The sequence below is a fragment of the Leucopleurus acutus genome (genome assembly GCF_964270905.1).
Source record: "Leucopleurus acutus genome assembly, chromosome: 15".
NCBI classification, from domain to species: domain Eukaryota; kingdom Metazoa; phylum Chordata; class Mammalia; order Artiodactyla; family Delphinidae; genus Leucopleurus; species Leucopleurus acutus.
In genome coordinates, this window is record NC_139157.1 from 13,627,197 (window position 1) to 13,637,365 (window position 10,169).

At 39.3% G+C, this 10,169-nt stretch overlaps 1 pseudogene across 1 annotated transcript; it reads right to left on the bottom strand.

Annotated features, from left to right (window-relative positions):
• Positions 1–1,363: 1,363 nt before the first annotated feature.
• Positions 1,364–7,147, bottom strand: LOC309972031 (mitotic checkpoint protein BUB3-like; annotated as a pseudogene). Its single transcript has 2 exons — positions 7,139–7,147; positions 1,364–2,312 (listed from the first exon to the last, which is right to left on the bottom strand). The product of its transcript is annotated as a mitotic checkpoint protein BUB3-like (transcript).
• Positions 7,148–10,169: the final 3,022 nt, after the last annotated feature.

Below are 10,169 nucleotides of genomic sequence, written 5' to 3' on the forward strand. Positions count from 1 at the left end.
AAAAGCTCATCAAGAAAAAGATATCCCCAATGGATGTGTAGCCTCTTTATTTCTATAAATTAGTGGTTCTCACTCTTTTCTGAAGCAAAGATCCTCCTGATAAAAGCTAAAAAACCTGTCCTCAGAAAAATGTGTTCATGCCCATTCATGCCCGCTAACATACAACTTACAGGCTCCCTAAAACTCTTAATGTTTATCTAGCAATTCCCTTGGGGTTCTTGAAACCGCTTAAGAAGGTTTGTTCAAGATACTCCAAAAATCTCTCAAGACCTCTGAGTTGCTGCTTACCTGGATGATACCATGGTATTTGCTCCGATAGGTTTATTTTCAGTGATTATTTTTTTGTCATAATGACGGCTGCCTACATTAAGACACACTCCTCCAAAACTCCTTTGCTGTAGTTATCCCAAGCATATTGTTTAGGGCTTTGTTCATTATATCACACAGATCCTATTTAAGATAAACTTCAAACCAGAAATTTTTGTGCTTCTCCTGGATGAATAATTTGCCTTTATTTTATGAGCACTCTGAATGATATAACTGTTCATATTCCTGTTTTTAAATTTATACCTAGAAAGCTAAGAACCAAATCTGTGGCCCTTTGCTGGTAAACGTTTAGGATGTAAGACTCTCTTTTTCGAGCACTAGTCTCATTACTGGCTCTACTGTTTCGTGGCCCTGACTTTACTGTTTACTTCTTATTTATGTTATCTCGTTTAGAAACCTTTTATAGAAATTGTATCACATTGCAAAGAAGGAGGAAAAAAGATAGAATAAAGAAAAAGATGAGAAACAGTTTTTAGATGAACTGTTATATTCCTTTATATTCAATTACTTTCAAAGCAAGCAATTAATCAAATATTTGATTCTGATTTATATTTTAAAGTTTTATAAGGCTTTAGAAAATTTAGAAAAAAACAGAAAAAGGTAATAAAAATTTTGCTAATCCACATGTTGCAAAATCTCAGTTGCCAAAACACTTTTTTCAGCTACAAAACATTTTAAAAATTATTATTGAAACTTTCAAATATATAGAAGAGTTGAGAAAAGGGTATCATGAACACTCCTTTATGTATCCATCACCTAGATTTTAAATTTTTGCCATATTTGCTTCTTTTAGTTTTCTTCTGTCCAAGTATTTTAGAGTAAATAACAAATACAAAAGAAACAAAGAATCCTCATTCTACACAAAGTCAGTACGGAAAGGCACACAGACAAGATTTTCATAAGACAGAAAACAGAGAAATCCATACTAAATAATGGAACAACAATGGCTCTAACACATCCAGGGGGTAAGTATGATCTATAGGAAGCAGAAAAGCTTTCCGTAGAGAAACTACTTTCAGGAGATGATTAGGTGGACTTAGGGTTTTTTTTCTGCATCTGTCACTTGGCAAATGAGAAGATGCCATCTTCAGGATGTCCCGTGTCATCCGTTTTATACATATATAATGATGCCATTGCAAGTGTAGTCCCATCATTACCGAAGACAAGTGGTGTGATGCTGGTGGGGTATCTACAGAACCGGCGCTGTCGCTTCTTGTTAACTGGACCCAGAATGTTTACAAATCCATCAAAACCACCCATAGCAAACGTACTGCAGATGTTGTTAAAAGAAATGGCATTGACAGGATAAATCTGCTCAATATTATTTTCTCTGACCCTTGAAGACATGCTTCTTCTGTATCTCAGGGGTTGGGAGCAAGTGCTCAGCTTCCACTTGGCCTTCAACTGAGCTTAATACAAAACTGCTTATTTGAAAATGTTCAAAGGCAGCGAGCCTGGTACGTCAAGTTGGACTCCCGGCACTGCTGCACGTAACCCATGTTCTGTAATTCCCACATTAACACTTTACTGCCCACCTTGTCCACAATCAGCTGATTTCCAGACAGAGAGGGTGTTACTCACAGACAGGAGGTCACAGCATTACAAGGAGTTCTGGGATGCCGCAACTTAACTGTCTGATCCCAAGGCCCAGTAACTACCACATTCACTTCTGGACAGTATTCAACACATCTGGTAGGGGCATCATGGGTTCCAGCCAGATCTCCCTGATCAGTGTTGGAATCATGTGTTTTCAGTCGAGGGTTTGATCCCCCACTCCAGGCATGTGTCGGACCATTGAACGCACATCCAAGAGAGCGCTAGGTGCTGGTATGTGAGCTGAATGGCCGGCCCATGGTAGAGATGCACCGCCACATCTCAGGAGGAGACCAGCAGGAACTGGGAGGTGTTGGGGCTGATTTTCACCAAGGAGACATAATCCTCAGTGGGTGGTTCAGCTTGAACTCGTTAGAACCGAACGTATCGGGCTCCACTCAGAAGTAACTTCACCATCTCCTCTTCGCTTCCCTCAGATGTTACAATATCTCACCTCTGTATATTTTAGTGTGCACCCCTGAAAAGTAAACATCTATTTCTACATGATCACAGTGATATTTTCACACCTGACAAAATTTATAATAATCTCCTAATGTCACCTAATACTTAGTCTATATTCAAATTTCCCAGGTATCCTACACCCCACCCCACAAAAAAACCTTTTATAACTGCCCAAAATTCTTAACCTTAGAATATATAAGGTAAGCATACTCTAAGTTCCTCTTCACCCCCGCTTAGCCATTTTGTTTACCTCTAAATGCCAACATGCCTGGGTATTTCTAAATGCTTAAGAAAAATAAAGTGATGGAATTGGTCATATTGTGATCCCATTCAGCAGCCAGAAATAACTCTAGACTCTTTAAGTCGCTAATAAAAATTATCTGCCAGGAAAGTTTCAACTTTCAATATTACTAGAATCATTTATTATGAATTATACAAAGGTTCTATTAATAAAAACCATTATGCACTGATTTTCAAATATAGGCGCGCTATGCCAAAAATCGTACTTATTTATAATATTTAGAACTTTGAAATAAAGAGAAACTTCCCGGTCAGTTCTTTTAACAATGCTAAACATCGTCACCCTTTTAACATTTGACTATGCTCTCTGCCTCCCTTTTATTTTATTTTATTTTTTTTTGCCACCCTGCATGGTTTGTGGAATCTCAGGTCCCCAATCTAGGACTGAACCCAGGCCATGGCAGTGAAAGCCTGGAATCCTAACCACTAGGCCACCAGGGAAGCCCCCCTCCCAGCTTTTAAAAAACTAGATTCCATCCTAATAATTTACACTATTGCTTGTATATTTTCTGTTCCTATTGAACGCAGTCTTACACTTTTATGTGCTTTAAAAACAGATATAAATTTATTTTTAAAAATTTCTTTCAGAAGCGTTATCTCGTAAGCATTGCCTAATTTTATAATGCATCTGTAGGTCATGGATCTGGCCTGTGTTGTTTTATTTTTAAAAACAAATTTCCAGTAAATGCAGTTTTCAGTTTACGCTTATGAAGTCAAAATGTCAAGATGACTCAGAAACAATACATTAAATTGCAAGTGAACTTTACAGATTTGATTTGGTAAAGATAGCACAAGATTCAATGAGACCAGACCCTGTGTCTACAATACGCCTGAGTGAGCAATCAGAGAACATTCAGGAAGATAACGTCAAAGGCCAGACCCACACCACTTATGCAAATACCTTGGGGTGGAATTAACCTAATAGAATGAAACATTTTCCTCAAAAAAAAAAAATGTCAAAGCATGTGGGAAATGTTGCTAAAGTGTCTCCTCTGATGAGAATTTCAGTGTGGAAAAAACTATGGAAAAGCACACACTTAGAGGTAGAGCCGAGGACAAAAAGTCCCACACACAAGTCTCATCACCTATTTCTACCACTTATGGCTGTATTTCCCTCCAGTGAGGTGAACGGAAATGTCTAAACATAAAGATTGGGACTTCCCTGGTGGTGCAGTGGTTAAGAATCTGCCTGCCAATGCAGGGCACATGGGTTTGAGCCCTGGTCCGGGAAGATCTCACATGCCGCAGAGCAACTAAGCCTGCGAGCCACAACTACTGAAGCCCACGTGCAGAGCCTGTGCTCCACAACAAGAGAAGCTACCGCAACAAGAAGCCTGCGCACCGCAACGAAGAGTAGCCCCTGCAATCCGCAACTAGAGAAAGCCTGAGCAACACCACCAAAGACAAATGAATAAAATAAATAAATTTAAAAAAACAAACAAACAGAGATTGAAATTATCTCGAGCAACACCTTTGATCTTGATGTTTATCACACATGAGCATCTCTTCACTCCAAGACATTTGGGGAAGGGATTTTTTTTTTTTAATGTTGAGCCTTCTTTTTTTAATTAATTAATTAACTTATTTATTTATTGGCTGTGTTGGGTCTTCGTTTCTGTGCAAGGGCTTTCTCTAGTTGCGGCCAGCAGGGGCCACTCTTCATCGCGGTGCGCGGGCCTCTCACTGTCGTGGCCTCTCTTGTTGCGGAGCACAGGCTCCAGACGCGCAGGCTCAGTAGTTGTGGCTCACGGGCCTAGTTGCTCCGTGGCATGTGGGATTTTCCCAGACCAGGGCTCGAACCCATGTCCCCTGCATTAGCAGGCAGATTCTCAACCACTGCGCCACCAGGGAAGCCCTGGGGAAGGGACTTGAACTATAAAATTCGACACTTGTCCAGAAGAAATAGGTTAAATGAAATTGTGGAATTAACAGGAGAGTTGGAGGCCTGAAAGGCTTGGAAAAATGGTCCAGATTCTGAAACTAAGATACGATGAAGCAGTCTTTTAGTCAACAGTAGGCATTCCACACTCTAACTCACAAGACTGATTCATGGTGGAGGAGGGCTATGCCATTAAAGTCAGCCAGCTCCTCCCAAAGGATGGTTAACTCTCACCTGTCATTTCATATCATGAGAGAAGCAGAGCCAGGGGGAATCACTACAGTATATCTCTGTCTCTAATTTTTAGAACCTATGCACCTTATGCCAGTAGATTTTTACAGCACGATTGTCTAAATTCCAAGATAAGCAGAAGCACTTCTGGAGTGATGGAATGAGGACCTCTGAAAACTTTCTTCTTCATAAAAACAATGAGGGCATTGGCCAAAATGATGAACTTTTTCAGTACTCTGAAAATTAACCAAAGACTTGCAACAACCCAAGGGGAATTTATTCAAAAAAAGCCAAAAGTCTTGGTAAGAACAGTGAGCTACGTGGCATTTTTAACTTGCCTATTCCCAGCTCCTTCTTGCCCGTTCCATCGTAGCTTGAAAATCATCGGCCTTGCGACCACAGTACCGATGAAAACCAACAGCCTAAGAGTCACTGGAGAAGTCAAAGTAGGTTTTGTCAAAGATTAAACAGAGCTGGACAGTAAAGTGGTAAAAGGAGGTTTTATTCAGACAAACTAGTAACATAGGGGAAAAGAGACCTCAGTATAGAGAACTGGGCTCAATTCTGAATACAATAAGGAAAATTCACAATTTACAGTCAGGGAGAAAGGTGGGGGTCAGTGGATAGAAAATTACTAAGAGGAAACATCACAGTGAAGAGGGGATTCTGGCTAAATTGGCCTAATGAGATTCTTACCAAAGGCAGGCCAGGGTGACCAGACATCACTTGGGGGATGGTAGAGGAGGGGGAACCCAATTAGATACCAAGAGTGATCAGATATCGAGAATGGAGGAATATGGCTAAACTGACTTAGTAGGATTCTTGCTAAATTTGAACAATGCAGAGATGAAAATGGAAGCTCAAAAGTCAAAGTCTAGTTGAGAAGAGAGTTGAGGGGAGCCTGAGCTCCTTTCAGCAAGGAGAGAATCTTTGTCAGTTTAGAGTTCCTGAGAAAGCCCCGTGTTCACAGAATAGTCACAGTTTGACCTGGCTGCCAGCTAGCTCCCTGAGAACCCCATTTATAGCGCATGTCTTCATATTGCCTCATTCAGAGCTCACTCAAGTCTAACCCTAACCCTAAACCTAACCACTGTCCAGCCCTTTGCTTTAATTAGGGACGGCTCTGAAGGACCATGCTACATCTCCACAGGACTGGCTGAGACCTCTATTGGAAAAGTCACTCATTTTCCTTCTGCCAAGTCCTGCTTCCCTTGCTCATGTATAGATATTCTTCCCGAGACTGCGCAGCCCCCCGTCTATATTTTTCACACACATCACTGTTTCAGAGTCTGTTTCCAATGATCTCAATTTAAGGTGGAAGTATTGTTAATACCAGAGAGAGAAGGGGTATGTGAAACAGTGAGATCATTAAGAAGGAAAGAGGGAATGAAACTAAAAGCACTAGTGGAATATTGATTGAAAGAGGGGCGTTTTCTCCATTTTGATAAGCAGGGTGGTAAGCATAGGGACAGGTGGGAAATGCTGGCTGAGAGTTACCATAAGATCGTGTCGAATGGAAGAATAGTTTCCCTAAGAAAATTAAGTAAGCAAAAATGGACAGGTGTGCTAGACAAGCACATGAAATGCTTGTCCACTACAAGTGGAGCTCAGGAGCACAAAATAAATCTCAGAAAAGGCTGGAAACCAGAGAGCGAGGTAACTGGGGGGAAAGCAGGGAAGAGTCTCTCTTTCTCTGTCTTCCCACTCCAGTAATCTTCCTCTGGTAATCTACTTCTCTTTCTCTCCTCCTGCTTTGTTTATTCACTCTGGCTAAATGTATACTACCCACTTCATCTTTTATGTCTCCACGACTTCTGGTTCTAGCTCCTGCCATTTACTTGTAATTCCTGCTTAATACCTACTTTGTTGGAGGCCACCAGACTTTTCTACTTGAGCATTTGCAGAATGTGACAGTTGTCTGAGATCAGAGATTTGGGGTTATTTTGCGTGGAGTACAGTGAGACCTTTAAATTTTCACTCCACCCCTCTCTGACTATAAATTCAAATCCCAGCTCATCTCATCAATCAGATGATGACTGAGCAACCTCTAAGTCAAGAGTGCATTCTTAGTCCAGTGGACATGTAAGTGGGTTTGGGTTTGGGGAAGAGGATTGTTTTGTATGCTGTCTATTCAGTGGAGGCTTTGGTTTAATAATCATCAGGTACCTGAGGAACTAAGTTATAATATAAAATTTAAAACAGCTAGCTAGAATTACTTTCCCAGAGCAAATGCATGTAATCCTCAAGGAGTATTTATATTTGACATTTATATGGCCAAAGTACACTTCAGAAAAGTAACTGTCAAGGCCATGCTGGCCATTTTTATATTTTTATTTTGCAAATTACCTGATCCATTGTGCATCTTCTATTGAGATATTTTTCTATATTAAACAGTAGAACATTTAATCGATACTAAGGTTGTTAACTTATTGACATGTATATGGCAAAAATTACTCACAGTTCATAATTTGTCTTTTAATAGGGTTTAATAGCATCCCCTGTCCAGGCAATGTTTAATAATTTTCTTTATTCTTAAAAAATATCATTTCAGAGACTTCCACCTCCAGCCACAATAGATAAAGGAGACAAGATTTACCTTCTGACCACGAACAAACTATAAAATTGAGCATATTAGGCAACAGGCAACACACGAGTTGGATTCCTGAAAGAATGAAGGCAGATGAGGTGAGCTCTACAATCACATCACGTTTCATTTTTGGGAGACACATGACAGAGCAGGGAGAGGGGTCCCAAGCACGGCACATTGGTCTTACCAAGTTGAGGGGGGAGTTCACAGTCCAGGAGGGCTGAGGTAGCTACAAGTTGCTACACAGTTATTATACATCAGGAACAAACTAGTTGCAAAATCTTTCTGACTCTGGGGCAGATAGATATCATAATACATTAAAAATTGATAAAATTGATTTCATCAAAATTAAGAACTTGCGTTCTTTGAAATACACATTAACAACGTAAAAGGCAAGCCAAACTTGGGAGAAAACATTTTTTAATACACATATCTGTTAAAGGACTTTTACCTAACTACATAAAGAACTCTCAGATCTTCACAAGAAGACAATTCAGTTTTTCATAAAGGGGCACAATATCTGAGAAAGTACTTCACAAAAGAAACTATACCAATGGACAAAATAAGCAGGATAGAAGTTGCTCTGATCTTTAGTCATCAGAAAAATGCAAATTAAGACTATATTGAGGTAACATTATATACCTACTAGAATGGTTAGAACTAAACAAACAAATGAAAACAGAAAATAAGAAGTGCTGATGAGCATATGGAACACATGAAACTCATTTATTGCCAGTGAAAACTGAAAAGGGTGCAGCAGTTTTGGAAAAGAATGTAGTGGTTTCTTATCAAGTTAAACCTATACTTACTACACAATCTAGCAATGATATTCCTAGGTATTTACCTGATAAAAATCAAAATTAAAAAAAAAGAAAACTCAAAATGTAGTTCTTGTGTTAGTTTCCTATGGCTGCTGTAAAAAATTACCACAAATAGTGTAGCTTGCTATAACAGAAGTGTATTCTCCCACAGATCAGGAGACCAAACGTTCGAAATCTTAGCACAAGGTGTTGGCAGGCCTGCTTTTCCTTCAGGAGCTCTAGGGGAGAATCTGTTCCTTGTCTCTTCCAGGCGCTGGTAGCTGAGGGCATTCCTTGACTTGGGACAGCATTACCCCAATATTCACAGCCAGCATCTTCAAATCTCTCTCTGCTCTGTCTTCACATCACCTTCTCTTCCCTGTGTGTCTAATCTTCCTCTGTCTGTCTTCTAAGGACACTTGTGATGGCATTTAGACCCCACCTGCCTAATTCAGGCTAATCTCCCCATCTCAAAATGTCTAGCTTAATCATATCTGTGTAAACCCTTTTCCCATAAAAGGTAACATTTATGGGTTCCAGGGATTAGGACCTGGTTTTTTTGGAGGCTATTCCTCAGCTTACTATAGATCCCTACAAAGATTTGGACACAGATGTTCACAGAAATTTTATTCATAATCGCCAAAAACTGGGGAAAAAATACCCCCAACAAATAAAGAAGTCATCGTATATGCATTCGATGGAATATTACTTGTCTGTTAAGAAAATGAATCCTTGAAACATGCAACAACATGGATGAATTTCAAATACTTATCTTGAGGGAAAGAAGCCAGACACAAAATAACACATATTGTGTGGTTTCATTTGTACAGAACTCCAGGATGAATAAACCTCATCTATAATGATAGGAAGTACATCCATGTTTGCTTCAACCTGGAGGTAGAAAATGAGGATTGACTGGGAGAGGAGTAGAAGAGAACATTTTGTGATGATGCAAGTGTTATGTATCTTGAACATGGTGATGGTAACATTGGTGTGTACCTATGTCAAAATGGGTCAGATTCAACACTTAAAATGCTCTGCATCTAATTGCATATGAATTAAGTCTCATAGAGTTGGTTTCAAATATAGATTTTAAATAGTAAGATTTATTCATTAAAAAAATTAACCTTCAGAGTTAAAAAAATCTGATCTCCCACCATCCAACCTCACTTAGAAAAGTTATTTCTAAGTATATATTTTTGAAATATTTTTCTATTTTTTTGGTATGCCTTTATTTTATTTTAATATTTTATGTTTCTTATTCATTTTGAACTTTTTTTTCTTTTTTTTTTTTTTGCGGTACGCCGGCCTCTCACTGTTGTGGCCTCTCCCGTTGCAGAGCACAGGCTCTGGATGCGCAGGCTCAGCGGCCATGGCTCACGGGCCCAGCCGCTCCGCGGCATGTGGGATCTTCCCGGACCGGGGCACGAACCCGCGTCCCCTGCATCGGCAGGCGGACTCTCAACCACTGCGCCACCAGGGAAGCCCCCATTTTGAACTTATTTTAAGATAAGTGAGAGATTTTTCTCTATGGCCATCCAGTTTTCCCCAAAACATTTGTTAATCAATTTTTTCATTTATTAGAAATTCTACCCTCATAATAACTAATTTTCCATACATACTTTGTTCTATTTCTATGTTGTTTATTCTGTTCGGTTGATTTGTACATTATTTTCTTTTGATTTTTTTGGTGAATGACTACTTTAGCTTTAAGCATATTTTGATATCTAATAGGCCAAGTCTCTTCTTATTACTCTTCTTTCTCAGAATTTTATGACTTTGCCTCTTAAGTTTTATTTCCAACATGACTTTCTATCTTCATCTAAGTCAAAAGACAATAAAAAAAAAACAGGTACAAAACATAAGCCTTTATGGAAGGATTCTGACTGAAATAGATTGAATGTATAAATTAATTTAGGTATAAAATATCTTAAAATATTGAGGCAAGGGATGTATACAGCCAGCCTTCAGGAGATGCAAGGACTAAGAA